At 43.2% G+C, this 20,150-nt stretch overlaps 1 protein-coding gene and 1 long non-coding RNA gene across 14 annotated transcripts in view; one reads left to right on the top strand and one right to left on the bottom strand.

The window, feature by feature from the left end:
• Positions 1–18,153, bottom strand: part of LOC138848595 (uncharacterized) — a 29,442-nt gene extending 11,289 nt beyond the window's left edge. The window contains exon 1 of the long non-coding RNA XR_011386599.1: positions 103–18,153. This is a non-coding gene — a long non-coding RNA (uncharacterized lncRNA). The remainder of the gene's footprint in view (positions 1–102) is intronic.
• The window catches only part of AAK1 (AP2 associated kinase 1), a 252,751-nt gene that overhangs the window by 111,761 nt on the left and 120,840 nt on the right, over positions 1–20,150 (top strand). The window lies entirely within an intron of this gene.

Here is a 20,150-nt window from a genome sequence, read left to right on the forward strand (position 1 = left end):
GTATTGTTGTGGCTCCCCCCGCAACCTCCCTCCCTCCCGTGGCCCTCCCCTCACCCACTCCCTCTCCCATCCCGCCCTTCATCACGTTTCATTTTCAGTTACCTTCATATACTGGAGATCAATTTAGTATATACCAAGCAGGGATTTCAACAGGCTGCACTCACACAACTGAACCAGGTATAGGGTATTGTTCGACTAGTAGTGTTGTTTTTGAGTTTCATAGTTAAACACATTAAGGACAGAGATCCTGCGTGGGAAGCATGAACCCAGTGACTCCTGTTGTTGATTTAACAATTGGCACTCTTATTTATGTCAGCAATCACCCGAGACTCTTGCTATGAGCTGTCTAGGCTATGGAAGCCCCTTGAGTTCACCAACTCTGAACTTGTTTAGTCAAGGCCGTATCACAGTGGAGGTTCCTTCCTCCCTTCAGAGAAAGGCGCCTCTCTCCTTGATGGCCTGATCCTTCTGCTGGGGTGTTGTTCACCAGGATCTTTCATTTAGATTGTTTTTTGCCACCGTGTCACGACTTTCCATGTCAGGCAACTTTCTTTTCTACCTACTTTTATGTTCTTTGAAAAATTTTACAATAACATAATTAACTTTATAATCAGAAAATTACAAGTGTTCCCACTAGAAAAATAAACACTTAAAAATCAGGAAAAGATGTTCATATGTTGAAAATGCTCCTTTATTGAGTTTGTGGGTCTTTTTCTTTTTGACTTCCATAACTGATTGATTATTTTAGTAGATTTTTTCGATATTCACTGATCCATCCATTCTTACCTTTCAGAACCAATTTGCTTTTGCCATACTAGACTTATTATTTTATTATACTGCCAGGTTCAATACTTTTGTTCAGTATTTCTGTATCTTTATTTGTCATTGGGATAGTGTGTAGTTTTTTCATTCCTGTGTTAAATGTCAAAGTTTGGATATTAGGGCTGTTCTTACATGAAGGAGTCTTCACATAATTTTATGGATTTTAATTTAAATTTTTTTAATTTTTAATTTTTTAAGATTTATTTATTTGAAAGGCAAGAATTACAGAGAGAGAGAGAGAGAGAGAGAGAGGGAGAGAGAATTACAGAGGGAGAGGGAGAGACAGAGAGATCTTCCATCTGTTGGTTTACTCCCCAAATGGCTGCAATGACCTGGGGTGGGCCAGGCTGAAGTCAGGAGCTGGGAGCTTCCTCTAGGTCTCCCATTTGGGTTCAGCGGCCCAAGGATTGGGCCATCCTCTGCTGCCTTCCCAGGCACATCAGCAGGGAGCTGGATCAGAAGTGGAGCAATCGGAACTCAAATTGGCATCCATATGGGATGCCAGCACTGCAGGCTGTGGCTTAACTCGCTGCACCGCAGTGCTAGCCCCTTTGGATTTTTTTAAAATAGTAAATAGCATCTTTTTTGTGGGATTAGTTTCTGTGAGGTGCAGTGAATAGAACCTAGGCCTGCACAGCACCAGAGACCTTGAACATCCAGTTCATGGTTGCAGCCCACATCAAAGGAGGAAGGCCCCTAGGAACACTGAGTCTCTATGGTCAGGAGGGGCTCAGGGGACTGGTTTTTTACTCCTCTTGTCTATTTATTTATTTTTCATTTTATTTGAAAGGCAGAGCAACAGGGACAGAGATCTTCCACCCTCTGGTTCATTCTCTATGTGCCCAAACCAGGTGACAGGAACTCAGCCTGGGTTTCCTCAGTGGGTGCGAGGGATCCAAGTACTTGAGCCATCACCTGTCTCCCAGAGTGCACATCAGCAGGAAGCTGGAATCAGAAGCTGAAGCAGGACTTGAATCCAGGTACTCCAGTGTGGGCATCCCAAGTGGTATCTTAACTACCACACCAAATGCCCATCCCTCTCTTGTTTATTAAATTTTAAATTTTGAAATAATTTCAAAGCAGTTCAAAAATAATACCAAAAAATTCCCATATACTCCTTACCCAGATTCTCCAAAGGCCACAATTCTGCTACATTTGTATTATCATTTGACCTGTATTTGTGTGTCTTTTTTTTAGAACCATTTGAAAGTAAGTTATACAATATCCCTTTATCTCTAAAAACTTAATTGTGTATTTCCTTTGGGAAAAAAAAAAGACAGTGCAATTGTTAAAATCAGAAAATTGACTTAATGTTAGGCTGTTATCTCGTCTGATCATTCAAAATTTGCCGATTACCTCATTAATATCCTTTAGAGCAAAAGAAAAATGTTTTCCCCCAGTCCAAGATCTAATCCAGGATCAAACATTGTATTTAGTTGTCATGTCTCTTAAATCTCCTTTAATCTGGAACAGCTCCTTAATCTTGTGTTGTCTTTCATGACCTTGACATTATTTTACAGAGTCCAGACTGCTTCTTTTTTCTAAGATGTTTTTTAATTTGAGTGAATCTGTTTCCTATGCTTAGATTCAAATTACATGGATTTGGCTGGAATCCTGCAGTGAAACGTCCTTCTCCTGAGGCACAGGATACCTGTCATCTCCTTACTGGTGACTCACTTTACTCCACTGAGCTGTATCTGTTAGCCTTCTCCACCGAAAAGTTACTATTTACTTTCATATTAGTAAGCATTTTGTGGGGTGATACTTTGGTTCTGTAGAAATATCCTGTTCCTCCTCAAACTTTGACTCACTATTGTTAGGGTACAGCACCTCTCATGAGACAACAAACAGGGAGGCTCCAGGTGGATATAGCACCCTGGGGGCTGAAGGGAAGCCAAGAGAAAGTGAGCTCATTCAATCTATTAGACGGATCAGCCACATCCCCCCACCCCCACTATGGTTTTGTCTTTGCAGGTATTACTTTACCTTTAGTCACACTTTTGAGAAGAGTGGTTATAATCTATAACCTTTGGGCTCCTCATTTGGTCACCCAAGGCCCATGATAGATCCAGCCACTGGGTCTCTGGCTTGATCGTTTGACCCTGTGTCTTTACTTCCAAGGTGTAGTGAGTTGGAGTCTTGAGTGAACTGCCTCTGGACTGAACCATTTGTTGTGAACATGCCTTGCTTCTGGTTACCAGGGCCATCCAATCAGGTAGCCATCTACTGAGCCACGTTCCATATCCCATGCTATGCTGAGGCTACAGTTGCATGAGTCACAGAAGCTAGTGTTTAATATGTTGGAGAGTCCAAAACTATGCATAGTATGAAGAAGTGTTTATATACCAAGTCGTGTATAATTGCAAATTCTTATAATTAGATGTTTTGGAAGTTAAAAAGAAGAGATGAGTAACGTGAACAATAGTCAAGGAAACTGTTTTGAGGGAAATGAGCCTTGAATGATTGGTTGGTAGGGATTTAGGAGAAGTCACAGGTGAGAGCATGCAGGCTCTACACAACGATGGGAATTCATCTTTCAGCCTAAGGCTTAGCCAGAAGCTGAGGCAGGAAGTGAGGCAGAGTGTTGGGACTACCCTTTGACCACCTTCCAACACCAGGAACATCTCTGTTCTAGTGCAGGCATTCATAGTAGACATGTCTCTCCTTCTGCTCTCTGGTCATAGTGCCTTCCAGCTTTGTAGTTGAACTAGAGGTTGAGTGGCAAATTGAAACAAAGAAGGTGGGTCTCTTTGGGTCAGTATTGATACAAGGGAGCTGCTCTCCCCCACTACTCCACGGCCATTTTTAACAAGTTACCCTGACATTTTTCAGAACCCAGTTTCTTACTAGCATCTCTGAGTTTCTGGCTTCACCAGCATCCTTTTGGGAGAGCTGGTGATTTCTATTCATGTATATCAGTGAAGGTGTAATGTCAAAATAATTGGACATAGCAGTGTCTCACTTCTTCAGTGGTCACACTCCTGGCAGTTGTAACCTTGAAAACATGGCTCTCTACTATGGTATCACCACATGCCTGTGTCATGTGGTTAAATTTGAAGCTCTGGGGCCTGGTATTGTGGTGCAGCAGGTTGAGCCACTGCTTGTAACTCCCACTGGTGTACCCATTTGGGTGCAGATTTGAGTCCTGGTTGCTCCACTTCCAATCCAGCTACCTGCTGATGCACCTGGGAAGGCAGCAGAAGATGGCCAGGTGCTTGAGCCCCTGTACCCATGTGGGAGACGCTGATGGAGTTTCAGGTTCTTGGCTTCAACCTGACCTAGCCCTGGACATTGTGGCCATTTGGGGATTTGAACCAGCAGGAGGATCTGTCTGTCTCTGTAACTCTGCCTTTCAAATAAACAAATAAATCTTTTTTAAAAAAAGAAGCCTGAGTAACATAAAAAAGTATAAAGCACTGAATGTTAAATCATTAATTTTGAAATGTAGTCATATAAATAAACCCATGAGTATATTCAAGGGTATCCCCAAAATAATATAACTCTTCCTTAAATTTTGATAAATTTTCTTGAATGCAGAGAATGTTGCTAAGGTACAGCTTTTTACCTTTAAGAAATGACATAGCCTACAGGATTCTCCCACTTAAAGTAGAGCCCTTACATGAGTCCCCTGAATGTTCGTGGGTATATGTCTTATTTGTGAATATCATTGAGATACATTTCATGGCAGAGGACAGTTGAATGACTATGTTGTTGATGCAGTTTTAGGGGCCGATGCTGTGGCATAGCGGGTAAAGCTGCTGCCTGCAGTACTGGCATCCCATATGGGTGCTGGTTGGAGTCTCGTTTGCTCCACTTCCAATCCAGCTCTCTGCTATGGCCTGGGAAAACAGTGGAAGATGACCCAAGTCCTTGGGCCCCTGTGCCCATGTGGGAGACACGTTAGAAACCCCTGGCTCCTGGCTTTGGATCGGCACAGTTTCAACCATTGCAGCCAATTGGGAGTGAACCAATGCATGGAAGACCTCTCTCTGTCTCTTTCTGCCTCTCCTTCTGTCTCTGTGTAACTCTTTAAAATAAATAAATAAATAAAATAAAGCCAAACAAAACAAAAACAAAAAAACCCACGTAGTTTTATGGGCCTGGCGCTGTGACAAGCGGGTAAAGCCACTGCCTGCAGTGCTGGAATTCCATATGGGTCTCTGTTTGAGACCTGGCTGCTCCACTTCCAATCCAGCTCTCTGCTATGGCCTGGAAAAGCAGTGGAAGATGACCCAAGTGCTTGGGCCCCTGCACCCATGTGGGAGACCCAGAAGAAGCTCCTGGCTTTGGATTGGCACAGCTCTGGCCATCGTAGCCAATTGGGGAGTGAACCAGTGGATGGAAGACCTGTCTCCCTCTCTCTCTCTCTCTCTCTCTCCCTCTTTTCTCTCTGTATAACTCTGACTTTCAAAAAAAAAAAAAAAAAAAAAAAAACCACAAACCCTGACTTTAAAAAAACCTGACTTTAAAAAAAAACCATAGTTTTAAAAATTCTTTCAAAAAAATTTATTTGAAAGGGAAAGGGAGAGAGCACAAACAAGCTCACATCTGCTGGCCCACTCCCTAAATGCCTGTAACAGCTGGGGCTGTGCTCACTGGGGCCAGGAGCCAAGAACTCATCAGAGGTGTCCCACCTATGGATAGATGGCAAGAACCCAATCACTTGAGCCATCACTGCTGCCTTCCAGGTCCTGCCCCAGCGGGAAGCCAGAGTCAGGAACCAGAGCCCAGCTTCAATCCCAGATACTGACATGGAATTGTGAGTATCTTAATGCTAGGCCAGACACCCACCCCTAAAACATAGCTTTGCATTTAGAAATATGTCCCTGCTTCCTCTCCCGTCCAAAGAAAGGTCTCTTACAAAATCCTATTTGAACTTGTTTCTAAGGAGAGGACTGTATGCCCTCCTTTCAATGTTTTTATTATTTCTCTTTTTTTATTAATGAGTTCTTACACTGTGGTTTTAGTATTAAATTAAAAACAATAAATTAAAATGGAGAAAGAGAGTAGTGAAAAATGATGAGAGCCACTAAGCTGAAAGGAAAATGCATGCAAGCTGACAGAGGAGTTAAAAACATTGCCGTCTGGAGCTCCTCCATGAGTGAAAGAAGTAGCATTACATAGTCCAGTAGCTTCTGAGGGCATCCCATTGTTGATTGAAACAGCTAATTAATATTTGTAATCATTTCTCCAGTTAGCAATAAAAGGTGGAATTTTATCTGCTTTACAATTTGGGACATCTAGGTGTGAATAATAGCTTATCTTAAAATTTTTACTGCAGGAAATTCACATAAATTGTAAACATTCTGAGACATAAAGGAAAAATATAAAAACAGCTCATATTTATTATCCATATATTTAACTAGTTTTTTAGTATTTGGCTTTACAGCCCTTTTCTATGAATATGTGTTATTCTAGTGTATAAAATATATAATGTTTACATATTATAGGAAATATAAATATAATAATATATATATTTATACCAAATTTATATGTGAGAACTTGAAGTCCACTCTTTTCAAAACAGAAAAATTTTAATTGTGTAAAAAATGCATAAAAATTTGCTGTGTTAGCCATTTTTAAATGTATAGTATTAATTGTAATCAGATTGGGAAGCCTTTTTTCACTTAATAGACTTGTGAGTATTTTCCCATTTCACTGAGTTATAGATGTTCACTTTTAGACAGCATGGAAATATTGTAATATAGTTAATTTCCAATTGTTGGGTATTTAGGTTTCTGAGTTGGGTTAGCACTGTGTAAAGTATCTTTAAGTATGTAACTTCTACATTGCATCAAGATAAAGGCCTGGAAGAATTGTCGGATCAGGGGATGAGTACTCTCTGAAGGTTTCCATTGTTTATTGCCGAATTCTTCTACTACCCTATTCAAGTGTCTGTTTCACTATATTCCTGCCAATACTTGATTGTAGTTCTCTTAGGGTAGTGTTTATCTAATTCAGTCCTTAATACCAAAAAATGCAAATAGATTAGTAAAAACTAAAGAAGTCAATGAGAAGATGCATCGTAGAGAATGTGATATATGAGATTATGATGGTTTATAAATTAGCAAGCCACTGGTTCTCTAAAAGTACACAGCATAATGACTCTTATAACACATCCTCCTGTTCCTGGAGTTTACAGAATTGATTAACTTCTCATAAATACTAACAAATGTGGGGCCAGTGCTATGGTGTAGTAGGTTAAGCCTCTGCTTGTGGCCCTAGCATTCCATCTGGGCCCTGGTTCATGTCCCTGCTGCTCTTCTTCCAATCTAGCTCTCTGCTGATGGCCTGGGAAGGCAGTGGAAGATGGCCCAAGTGCTTGCCTACACCCACATGGGAGACCTGGAAGAAGCTCCTGATGAGCCTAGCTCCGGCCACTGTGGCCATTTGGGGAGTAAACCAGTGAATGGAAGCTCTCTCTGTCTCTCGCTCTCTCTGTAATTCTGCCTCTCAAATAAATAAAATCTTTAAAAAAAAAAAAGTGAAGAAACGCTTCATAATTTGAAGAAGAAATGTTAAATGAGTCTAATTTCATTAACCCAAATGAGTCAATCTTAGGTACTGTATTTACTGATGTTTATGTTACTTTTTGGTTGCCTTTAACTTTGTGGATTTTATTTCACTCCATAGAAATTCCAAATTTTAATGAGGAAAAATAATCAAATTTTTGGTTTTTTTTCATAGTATGTTTATAAAAAACTTTCCTACCTCAAAGCATACTACTCCTTTAATTTTCTTTTATTAGTTGTATAATTTTATCTGTTGCCTTTACTTTACAAGTTGTAAACGTGTTTTTAAGAGGTGGGATTTTGGGTTGTTTTTTCACTTAGTATATGTGTTTTTAAAAGCTGGAATTTAAATTTTTTTTTTTAATTAAAAAAAATTTTTTTTGTTTTTAACAGGCAGAGTGGACAGTGAGGAGAGAGAGAGACAGAGAGAAAGGTCTTCCTTTTGCCGTTGGTTCACCCTCCAATGGCCGCCACGGCCGGCGCGCTGCGGCTGGCGCACCGTGCTGATCAGATGGCAGGAGCCAGGTACTTATCCTGGTCTCCCATGGGGTGCAGGGCCCAAGCACTCAGGCCATCCTCCACTGCACTCCCTGGCCACAGCAGAGAGCTGGCCTGGAAGAGGGGCAACCGGGACAGAATCCGGCGCCCCAACCGGGACTAGAACCTGGTGTGCCGGCGCCGCTAGGCGGAGGATTAGCCTATTGAGCCGCAGTGCCGGCCAAAAGTTGGAATTTAAATGCCTTCTAGGAAGGACTGATTATCCTCCTGTATCTCTCAATCTCTACAACTCCTAATTATTGCTTTTTTTAAAAAAAAGATTTATTTATTTATTTATTTGAAAGGCAGAGTTACACAGAGAGAAGGAAAGGCAGAGAGAGAGAGAGAGAGAGAGAGAGAGAGAGAGAGAGGTCTTCCATCTGTTGGTTCACTCCCCAGTTGGCTGCAACGTTCATGTTTTTCATTGTAAACACAGTTCAAAATCTTGTTCTTATACACATAACTGGATAAATTTTGCTCTTAATAGAATACATAGGCTGTCAATAATTGAATATCAACTTCTGAAGAAAAACCACATTCTGTCAAGTCTGTGCTGTAACAACTTCAAAAATGCTTAGAATCCTATTCTTACATATTATAGAAGTTCTATGAATTTTTTCAAAGGTATGTGTTTAGTTCTTTTTTTTTTTTTTTGGACAGGCGGAGTGGACAGTGAGAGAGAGAGAGACAGAGAGAAAGGTCTTCCTTTACCGTTGGTTTACCCTCCAATGGCTGCTGCAGCCGGCGCACCGCGCCGTGCTGATCTGAAGCCAGGACAGGTGCCTCTCCTGGTCTCCCATGGGGTGCAGGGCCCAAGGAATTGGGCCATCCTCCACTGCGCTCCTGGGCCACAGCAAAGAGCTGGACTGGAAGAGGGGTAACCGGGACAGAATCTGGCATCCCGACCGGGGCTAGAGCCCGGTGTGCCGGTGCTGCAGGCGGAGGATTAACCTGTTGAGCCACGGCGCCAGCGTAGTTCTTATAATTTGTTACTACCTCCCTGTCACAGTCATTGTCAACATTTGTGAGTTAACAGGTTTGACTTTACATGTTCCTGGGACGTGTGTGATAGATCATTGCCTGGATCATTTATGGCTAGTGACATTTGGGGCTCTATAATTTGTGTGTGGGGCTGTCCTATTCTTTGTAGACTGTTAGCATCTCTGATCTCTATCCCTTTGATGTCAATAGCACTTCTTGTTTCCTCAGTTGTGCCAGTAAAATCTTGTCTCCCATTGTTAGATGTCCCCCGGTGGCAAAACTGCCCTCTCTTGAGAAGCAGTAGTATGAGAGGTCTTGAAGTGGACTTAGATGCAGCTCAATAAGAAACACCAGCAAGATATGAAACCAGTTCATTGGCCAAGTAGAATACTCTGGTAGGCCGTTTCGTGAGAATTACAGTCAACAGATTGGAGGAATTGGGCATTTGGAAACTGGGAATTTGTTACAGTTTGTGAATTCTACTGGTCTCTTAGTTCTTCTGCCTCACTTTCCTATTTTCTGTTACTGACCCCTCTGTGGAATAAAAGAACCAGGGAAGGGTAACTGGAAGTTATTAATAAAAATGTTAGGAAAATTATCAGCAGATCCGTTGGTAACATATTACCCCAGCTTTCCAATTTAAGCTCTGTTAGACTGTCTGTGGTCTTTGTGGTTTAAAATATGGAAGCAACTGTAACCCTCTTGACTCCAGAATAAGCTCATGTGCAGAGAATTATACCGAATACAAGTGTTTATCTTATTTCTCCTGCCCTGCTTCACCGTGGGTTGTAGGAATGATGCTTCCATATGTTGGAAGCACATCATAAATCTCATGGGCGGGCTCAAAATAGTGTTGTGGATCATAAGACCTTAACTGGTTTTGATTGAGTTCCATTTATTTCCTGCTTCAGTTGAGCCTGGCAATGTAGAATACTGAACTGGGCTTAATTTTGTGCTTTGCTGCTGTGACCTTTTCAATTGAGTCCTCTGTCCAATACGTATTTCTTAAAATCTCTGAGAGATACTGCAGTGATATTTATAATGTTAACTCCTTAACTATAGATATTCTAATTACAGTTTAAGTAAACGCTGCATGAAATTCGGACATACTAAATGCATTTGCTTTTCCCAGTCTTATCAGTCCTTCAGAATCTCTCCAAATATGTTCCAAAAAGCCTTCCCTACCAATTGCAACTAATGTTCATCTTTTTATAGCAGGTATTATGGGTCAGCTGATCTTTCCTCATTGTTTCATGTCATTTCTCCAATAGTTGTGCTCTGGGGTAGTAGGAGTAGGGATTAGGAGGAATCACATTTTTATGTTACATTAAATCACTTTTATGTTTTATCTAATTTGATCTTCCTACTAACTTTAAGATTGTTAGGATAGATATAATGGTTCCCACTTAACAACTATGAAAACAGGAGCTTGAGAGAAACAGACATTTCCAGTTAATAGGTGATTAAACCAAGGATAGTACCCGTTAGGCACTGAGATTCCAGCTAGAGAAATTGTACAAACCTAAAAATGTCTTTTGAGTTGCTCCTTTATCTGCAGTGTGCAGAATCCTAGGGTTGCCGGTTGAAGTATTGAGACATCTAAGCCTGCTATATTAAGTAGGCTATGTACAAGGTTAACCGGGCTGGCTTGTGCTGAATCACTCCAGCCCTGGCTCTGTCCTCCAGGAAGGACAGGCAGTGTGCAGTGGCAGTCTGAGGGTGGTGTACAGACTCTGAGCTTACAGCAGTTTGTCTAGAGAGCTTTCTTGGAAGGTGTGCTCTCTCCTGTTCTCAAACACCTTTGCCAAGCAAAGTCCCCAGTGTCCTCTGCTTTAATCCATAGCATTCCTGCTGCTATCGATAGCGCTTTGTAATAATACCAGCCAAAACTGGGGTTTTAGGAGCAGGACCCATCCTGCGCCTTCTTCCTTTGGTGATACGCACAGAAAGGACTCCGAAGCTAACATGGTTGTCCGGCATGGAGAGTGCCGAGAATGGATGGTAGGAGGTACTCTGCTGGTGTACGCGGATGGACACTTGCTTGTAGTGCAGCTAGGCTCACTGAGGGAGGGAGAGAAGCTCCAACTTGTCTTCGTGTCTGTCTTCTGCTGTTGATTGTCCCACATAAAGAGCAGGGCCACACTGAGATTCCTTGACTTACTCTTCTGGCCTGGCAGAGCTGACTTCTGTGTATTACCTCATCAGAACCAGTTTAACCATGTTTCCTTATCATCTTGTGTAGCTTTTTTTGGTGGAAATGAAGTGGAAACTACCTTGAAACAAACTAGCTGCTGCTTGCTGCCTGTGCCTGTTTCATACCTGAATGCTTGACACAGGTCTGCCTCTAGGTTGCGTTTGCTTTCAGGACGCTCCCCTCAGCTTCTTGGACCCCACACTTCTTTGGCTGCCTTTGGTGGCAGTATTGCATTTTTTTCTGTTAGCAGCTCCCAGGCGTTCCTTTCTGCCGATCTTTCCAGGTCTTGACTCTGTACAGCAGTGTTTGAACATTCTGCCGTTTTAGAGTCCAATGATTGTATTCTCAACTTTGTCCAGGATATAATCTGCTTGTCTGGACTCAGTTTATTTCCTGACTTTGACACCTCTCCACTAGTGTTGACTTGTTCTCTATCTAAGGACTATCCAGCTCCTGCCCAATCAGACTCATCTCTTCCCAACTTTGGCTAAAGGGTTCTCTTTGAGAACCCTGGATTCTTATCTGTACTTTGACCTTTAATACCAGTAATGGTTTGTGATCAGGCTGTAGAAGGAGACTGACTCTGTGCAAACCATATCAATGTGTTGTTGCTAAGTCTTGCAAGACTGATTCCACCTTTCCTAAAAGGCATCCAAAAAGCAGTGGATATTCGTTTGAAAATCAGAAGCTGCCTTTTGGTAGCAGCACTTTCATTTATTCTGTTATATGATCTAAATCGAGCTCTTTATAAAATATTCTTCCATATAATTGACTAGGATAGTCCTAACAGATGATGTGTCGTTTGATAACACTAAATACAGAAGAACTCAGTATCAGGAACATGTGAAAACCTGCATTCCGGGGAACATGCTGCTGTGGCAGCAGGTGTAAACCAAATGTAAGCACTGAGGAGACACACAATTGCAGTTTGCTCAGCACCCAGGAGTAGTCCTGCTGAGACCACTCAGAGGGTTGGGTTTCTGGATACCTGCGTCACCTGAAGCCATCTATTGTTAGCAACACATCATTATAACATACAGTGGGTCATTAGTTACGAAGAGGAAGGGTTTACTCTTCCCTCTGAATGCCAGTATGGGGCCAGGAAACTGAATTCCATGACCCAAAAGGAGTATTTATCAGTAGAAATTCCTGTACTGGAGTTTTTCTGAGGGCTGCAGGTAATGTTAGACACCCACCTGAAGAATGTTACCTAGGAAGGAAGGAGTAAAGGACATTGGGGATAAACCTTTGTTAAGTACTGTTGTGTTTAGATAAGGACCAGGTGCTTTATGACGCTATCTTGTATGATTTTCACAACACCCTTGTGAAATAGGTAATGGTTGCTCATTATATAAGTGAGCTGTGGTCATACACCTATGGAGTGTTTGTGTTGGGATTTGTGCCCTAGTCTGAACTCCAAAGCCTAGCTTCTTGGAAACGAGCCGAGTTTGCTTTAGAGAATGGAAGGTGTAGATTTTGGTTGAGGCAAGAGATATGGAAGCAAGTGTTTTCCTCAACTCTTTTGTCTGATAAAGGCTGCTGCATTTAAAAATCATGGTGCATTGGTTCTCACATTAGCCACCTATTAGGATCACCTGTGGAGACTGAAAAAATAAAAGAGCACGCCAAACCCACCACCAAGGATTCTGAATCTCAGTGGGCTCCAGATGGGGAACTGGAACATCTATATTTTTAAAAGCTTCCAAAGCAATTCAGATGTGCTGGTAGGACTGAGAAACTGTCTAAATGCAAGAAACAGTGCAAAATGAATGCGAGCCCTGGAGTGGCCCTGGAGATAACCCTTCCAATTCTTACATGATGTGTGAGAGGAAACAGAAGCCCAGAGAGCTCCAAAGCCAGATGTGCCCTTATTTGGCACCCACCCAGCAACAGCTGTTTGTTATTCCAGCAGATAGAGAAAATGCAAAGAGTCAAAACATTTTCCCTGTCTTTGAAGTTTTTAGCCTAAGGTGACATAGTTGGTTAGTGCTGAGCCACAATTGGAATGCAGGTTTCCCACTTCTTTTGTGTATTTAAGCCTTTTGAATATTATCATTGCCAGGCCCCCTTTTGTGTTCTGTAAGCGGCTCCTGTTAACACTGCACTAAGTCGCCCCCATAGCCCATGACTTCCCTTGCCAGAAGTCTCCTGCCTGCCTTTCTGCCTCATTACCAGCCTGGTATTCAGCCACCCACTTTGCTTTAGGTTCACAGGCCCACAGCTTTTCAGTTCACTGCTTTGTTCTCAGTTCATTTTTAAGCATCTCACCTGGAAAAGGCCTGAAAAGCTGCACCGTGATTATTTTAGAAACGCAAAGTTAGACAAAACCTGCCCCACTGGTGGTCACCCTGATCTCTCTGCTGTGCTTTCTAATGAGTTCACAGTCTTGGTTCATCCCACCATGTTTTCTGAAGACTGCACTTTGTATTTGTACACTTTTTCCCAGACCCCTGAAGATGGTAATGTGCAGAGGGCAGGGAGCACATCCTCCCAGTCAGGCAGAAGATGGTGCTGGGAGGAAGGCCGGGTTGCAGGAAGGCTCCGTGCTGCGCCTTTTTGTGTTACAGTATTCTGTAGGGCCTCTCCATAGCATGGTTGAGAAAGTTCCTACATCTGCAAATTGTACATAATAACTGGGGCTTGAACAAGTTAAGTAACTTTCATGAGGTTACATAAATAGTTTTTTTTTTTTTTTTCTAGAAATGAAACCCTGGAGCAATCTGATTTCCGAGGGGCACCCTCTTTAACTTATGCTGCGTGCCATATCATATGAAACTCTTGATCTAGTCCAAGCATCCTTTGTGGATGACTCTTGAGTTTGGTTTCTGGTGTCTTTAGTGGGTTTTAGAGCTCAAGGCTTGGCTTCAGTGATACAGGAGAGATAGGACTTGGAGCAGGACTCAGAGAAGGTAACCTTGAGTATGGCAGTCTGGGAATTGAAGGAGAGCAGGCACAGTGCCCTTAGGTTAACTCACAGGAACCAAGGACCAACCCAGCCCTTGCCCAGGCCAGTGTCAGAATTTGGAAAATTCAGGGCAAGCAGAGGTAAGCCAGAAGACACATGGAGGCATGGGCCTCTAGCTTAGGAGTATTTCCCATTGAACGTTAACCCAGTTGTAGACCACTGACCTCTCCTTTTAATAGAATAGTTTCTTTTTTTAATCCTAAATTATAAATTATGAATCTTTATGCACCTTTTTTTTGGTAACGCTTATCTGGCTTTAGTTTTAAATCTACAAAATGATAATTCAGGTTTATTGTAATGGGGGAAATGAGAACATATACTCACATGGATGACTTCACTCATGTGGATGACTTCTGTAATTGCAGACCATGTATAAATGTAGCAGTAATGAGACTTAGGATTCCCTAAAAACTAACAGATTGGTGATACGGACAGTTTTGATGATGAGTGAAGGAACAGTGATTTTCAGAGTGTGCATAGCTCTTGGAAAAGAACCAAGATCAGAGTGGGGTAGAAGTCTTCAGAGTTTTGGGGGGTAAATGAGGTCTGTAAGGAGATCTAAGATGAAACCTGATTTGAAGCTCTTCTGAGCTCTTACCAAGAGCAGCAGCTGCCTATTTGCCTGTGAACACATGTTGCACAATCTAGCTCCATGGTGAGTTGCTGAGAACCTGCCACGATGTTGAAATGAGATGTAGTGTCCCTTAGAAATTTTTTAAAAAATTTATATTTAAAAAAATATATTATGTATTTGTAAGGCAGAGTCACAGAGAGAAGCAGAGACAGAGAAGGAAAGAGAAGCCTGTCTGTGCCACCTGGGAGCCTCCACTGGGAGAAGAGGAGCGGAGGAGCAGGGTGGGCCTAGAGGCACCTGGAGGGTGGCCCAGGTCTGCGCCAGAAAGCAGGGTATCCCTGTGGTGGGAGCTGCAGTTTCCCATCAAGTAGGCAGAGAATTGTCCCTCTGGCCCCTTCCATATCCCTCCAGGCAGGCCGAGGTCTTGGAGAGGGACATAAGAAGTCCTGGGTCTTGCCCTTCTGGGTCACAAACAGCTGCGAAGTGGCAGCCACAGAGGGTCCCCTCTGGGAAAAGTAGCTTCGCCCAGCCTCAGGGCCCTCGGCACAGGGAGGGAGCCAGCTAGAAGGGAGGGGCTCCCACATGCCTCTTCTTTAAGTCAGTATCCTTTGTTCCTGCTTGTAATAAAACTTTGGTTCTTAAGAGTTAAAAAAAAAAAAAAAAAAAAGAGAGAGAGAGAGAGAAGCCTTCATCCACTGGTTCACTCCCCAGATGGCAGCAACAGCTGGAGCTGCGCTGATCCAAAGCCAGGAGCCCAGGAGCTTCTTCCGGGTCTCCCACATAGGTGCAAGGGGCCCAAGGACTTGGGCCATCTGCTGCTGCTTTCCCAGGCCACACAGCAGGGAGCTGGATCAGAAGTGGAGCAGCCGGAATTCAAACTGGCGCCCATTTGGGGCGCTGGCACTGCAGGCGGTGGCTTTACCTGCTATGCCACAGCACCGGCCTCTCCCTTAGAAATTGAATCATGTGAGACATGTAACATTGTATGCTAGCCCTGTGACAGAAGCAATACAACTGGAGAGATTGGCTTGAGGTTGGGAAACCAAGGTACTAAGAGCAAAGTTACCAGTACAGGTCTGGACTGCTCAAAACTGAAGCTAAAAACAGCCTTCTGATTCTTACTTTCTCACACTCTCTCATCCTGTTTCTTTTCTTTTATCAAAACATGGCATTACTGTGTTCCCAGGAGCAAATGATAATTAAAGTAACCACAGTATAAAGCTCATCACCCCAGAGTCTTGGAGTGAAGGGTAGAGAAGCTGGTTAGAGAAGAGGCATTATGTAATGACCTAATTATGAGGCCTGCCATCTGCTTAGAAGTCACGCCTGCCTGGTTAAGGTTCCCTGATTGTATTTTTCAAGGAAGATGCTAGATTGTTAAGGGTGCCGTGTGTGTACTGGGGGAGGGGAGTAGGGAAACTGCACTAGAAATTTGGTGCTTTTCTTGAAGGAAGTTTGTAAGTTGTGGAGGAGAAGAGGAAGCAACCTTAAGGGCTCCTAAGCATGGAATGCAGTGGTAGAAGGTTCATTATTCTGTAGAAGAAGCTCCAGTGTTAGGGAGGGGTGCTCAGGTAAAGATGGCTGTCAAAATATGGGTGAGACCTCACTTTTGGACATTTTTCCCCATTCAGGAGAAAGAGTGAAAAATTCTCCCTCTATGGTTGAAGACCCATATTTTGCAAAAATATCTGTGATCTTGAATAAATGGGACTAGGTCAACTTAGAATTGAAGCACAACCACTATGTTCAGGGTACCTGCTGAGTGGCCTGTGAGCAGCTCAGGTCCAAGAATCAGATGAAAGAAAGCACACAGATAGCAGAAAGCAGCAGGCGAAGAGAGTGATGTCTTTGGACCTCCTCCAGGGTATTGCGCTCAGGCTGGAAGGGGTCTGCATGGTCTGCCGTGAGACTCAGACCCAGGTGACTGTTGACACACTGCCTATCTGCTTGTACAGGAGACACACAGGGAGTAGCTTTCAAGGAAATTGTCACGCTTTCTTCAACAGAAAATCTCTTTGTCTCTGGGCTTTAAAAATGTGCCTATGTTGGGAAAATCAGAGAGGGCCTGGAGCAATAGAGAGTGATCATCCCTAAGGAAGTAATGTTTTGCCAATTCCTACCCCTCTCCCCCAGCTATCAGAGAGTTGTCTTTTAAATAATTGATAATTCAAATTCCTGTATAGAATGTAGGAGGCCATTTGGGATGTTTCATATCCCCAGAGAATCACACAAATGTAGCAAATACCTGGCTCCAAAGGTGAGGGGTTTTTCTGCCTCTAATCCGATGCCACACCTCTCTTACATGTAAGGAAACTGAGGACAGAGTAGTGTGACTTGATGAAGGTCATAGCTTGTCATTTGTGGAACTTGGACAAAAGCTTGTTCTGGATCCTGGCCTGTTGTGCTTCCTGTATCTCTCACGTGGAGGCTGATTTGAAATGGTGCCAGGAGTTTGGTGGCAGTGGCATTCACATGTGACTGTGGTGGACGTGTGACTGCACAGCCATGGCTATAACCCGGGGCACAGGTTGCGGGGCGGTTATGGGGGAGCTTTCTCACTAGTGTCCTGATTTCCAGCAGCAGAGTCCTTGGAGCCGTAGGGAGGAGATTTGAGGCATCAGGCATCATCATTCTTTTCCATAAGTTGCCAAAGACCTTGAAACAGAAACTTTTATTCCATAACCAAATAGGCCTCTTCTATTGCCTTTGACCACTACTTCTTGTTGGGCCCCAGTTGTGAAACAGCCTCACCCCAGCCTTTCTTTTTGGCCTGACTTCCCTAACATTCAGACTTTAGTTTAGGCCAGACATCTGGCAAAGAAGTTTCTCTATAGGATCTTGAATAACCATTTAAAATGTGTATTTTGATCCTATTCCTACCCCCAGTGGCAAGTGGTTTCAGAATAGAAATTTGCAAAGTCATTAACTTCCTTCCCTAGATAAAGAGAGGCAGCCTGGTCAAACTTCCTCACTACCTCTCCCACCCCAAACCCTTAATAGGGTTCATTTAATTTTGTCACACACTCGCTCAGATGTTTTGGATATAAAGAGTTATATTCTGATTCTATTCTGTGTTCTCGGCATACTGTGGTTTTACTTTTTATTTCAAAGAGACCTGGAATATCTTTTGGTCCTGAGTAGCAGTTCTTCAGCCTGGCAGATGAACTGTGTTGTCTAGAAGGCTTAAAAAAAGATCCCAGGGCTCATTCAAGTCTGCTGAATCAAACCCTTTCTCAGCATTTTGCCCCTTACCAAGTATTTGATTAGTGATGTAATATGTACTTTGTGTATTGGATACTTAAAAAGTAGCTTATGAATTTATCTAGAACATGTTGAGAGAGCAGAAAAATTTGTTATTTTAAAACTTAGTGTATTCCATTCAATGTGATGTTGTAAAGTAAATCTGACTTTTTTAAGTAATATAAGAATGAATAATGGAGAGAATTCTCTAAATATGTTTGAAAACAACCCATTTATAGATGAACTAGCCCACCTGCAGAGTGCCAAATGAGATCTACTGAACCGCAGAGAAATGTTTTAATTCAGAGCTTTTCAAAAAAGAAATACATAAAAATATATGGTGGCCGGCATTCTGTCCCGGTTACCCCTCTCCCAGTCCAGCTCTCTGCTGTGGCCCGGGAGTGCAGTGGAGGATGGCCCAATTCCTTGGGCCCTGCACCCACATGGGAGACCAGGAGAAGCACCTGGTTCCTGGCGCAGCGGTGCGCTGGCTGCAGCGAGGCGGCCATTGGAGGGTGAACCAACGGCAAAGGAAGACCTTTCTCTCTGTCTCTCTCTCTTCACTGTCCATTCTGCCTGTCAAAAAAAAAAAAAAAAAAAGGTAAATTTATGGTAAATTGGTTGAAAATTGACATACATAAAACACTTTGGGTTAAAAAATAGATTGTTCTCATTAATTTGTATTTAATCCAAGCACCTTTTTAAAAAGTTGATTATTTAGGTATGCATTTGGCTATCCTTGGGCGATTGGGAACATCATTTTGCTCATAGATTGACTCTAAGTTGAGTACTTATCTGAAGTGCTTGGGACCAGAAGTGTTTTGAATTCTAGGTTTTTCAGATTTTGGTATATTTGCATATACATAATAAGATATTTTGGAGCTGGTATCAAATTTAAACATCAAATTTATTTATAGTTCATAAGCAGCATATTCAAGGAACTTCCAAAAGTTCATGGAAAAATGAAATTAAAAGATAATTGCACATTTTCCATGACTTTTTTTTTTTTGACAGGCAGAGTGGACAGTGAGAGAGAGAGACAGAGAGAAAGGTCTTCCTCCTGCCGTTGGTTCACCCTCCAATGGCCACCGCGGCCGGCGCGCTGCGGCCGGCGCACTGCGCTGATCCAAAGGCAGGAGCCAGGTACTTATCCTGGTCTCCCATGGGGTGCAGGGCCCAAGGACCTGGGCCATCCTCCACTGCCTTCCCCGGCTACAGCAGAGAGCTGGCCTGGAAGAGGGGCAACCAGGAAAGAATCCGGAGCCCCGACCGGGGCTAGAACCCTGGGTGCCGGTGCCACAGGTGGAAGATTAGCCTAGTGAGCCACGGTGCCGGCTCCATTTTCCGTGACTTTTTAAATTCTTTTCTTTTTCTTCAGAGAGAGAGAGAGAGATGTAGAGATCTTTCATCCTTTGATTGATTCCCCAAATGCCTGCAAAGGCCTGAACTGGGCCAGACCGAAGCCAGGAGCCTGGAACTCCATCGAGGTTTCCCATGTGGGTGGTAGGGGTCCAGGTACTCCCAAGCACGTTAACAGGGAGCTGGATCAGAAGTGAAGCAACCGGGATTTGAATCAGTGCTCATATGGTATGGTGGTGCTGCACCTCTGTAGAGAGTTGTCAGTATTATGGATATGATTAAAGACTATGTAAGTGCTTGCTGTGCAAAATCACCCAGGGAGCATTTACCAAGTGAGCAGAGAGGACTCAGCCTTAGCCTTCAGAAAGCAGGGAAAGGATGAAGAGATTGAGAAGCAGACAGAGGTGTAGCCAGGGCTGACTGTGCAGCGCCCTTTCCTTTGGAAGCCCAAGGGAAAGAGGGTTTGATTCCAGAATGTCGCCCAGGAAAGGTAATACCTAGCTGTCACATGAGGTAGCATCTCAGAGCCTTTACCACCAGGACCCACAGAGAAGCCCTGGGCCTTGGGGAGAGCAAAGGGGATGTTACAAGAGGTTTCTGAATGACAGAAGTAGGATATGGGAGTGGCATGGGAGGGGGCAGAGGGGTATAGACAGTTTAAAATGTCTGCTTGTGAGGAGCAGAGATGGATGGTAGCTAGTTGGATCCTGAAGGGATGAAGAGTTTTTGTTTTTTTTTTTTTTTTTTTTTCTTTTTAAGGTCAGAGAGACTTGGGGCATGTTTAAACATTGGTTGGGGAGAGGCAGAAGGGAGGAGCAATTGAGAATACAGAAGAAGAGGGACAGTTTCTGCAGTGAAGTCCCTAAATGGGGAGTGATAGGTTCCCAGAGACAGCAGGAAGGATGGAAGAAAGGATAGGACTGCTTCAGAGAACCTAGAAGAGGGAGGAGTGGGATGGATGTTGTG

This window comes from Oryctolagus cuniculus, chromosome 2, assembly GCF_964237555.1.
Source record: "Oryctolagus cuniculus chromosome 2, mOryCun1.1, whole genome shotgun sequence".
Classification (NCBI taxonomy): Eukaryota; Metazoa; Chordata; class Mammalia; order Lagomorpha; family Leporidae; genus Oryctolagus; species Oryctolagus cuniculus.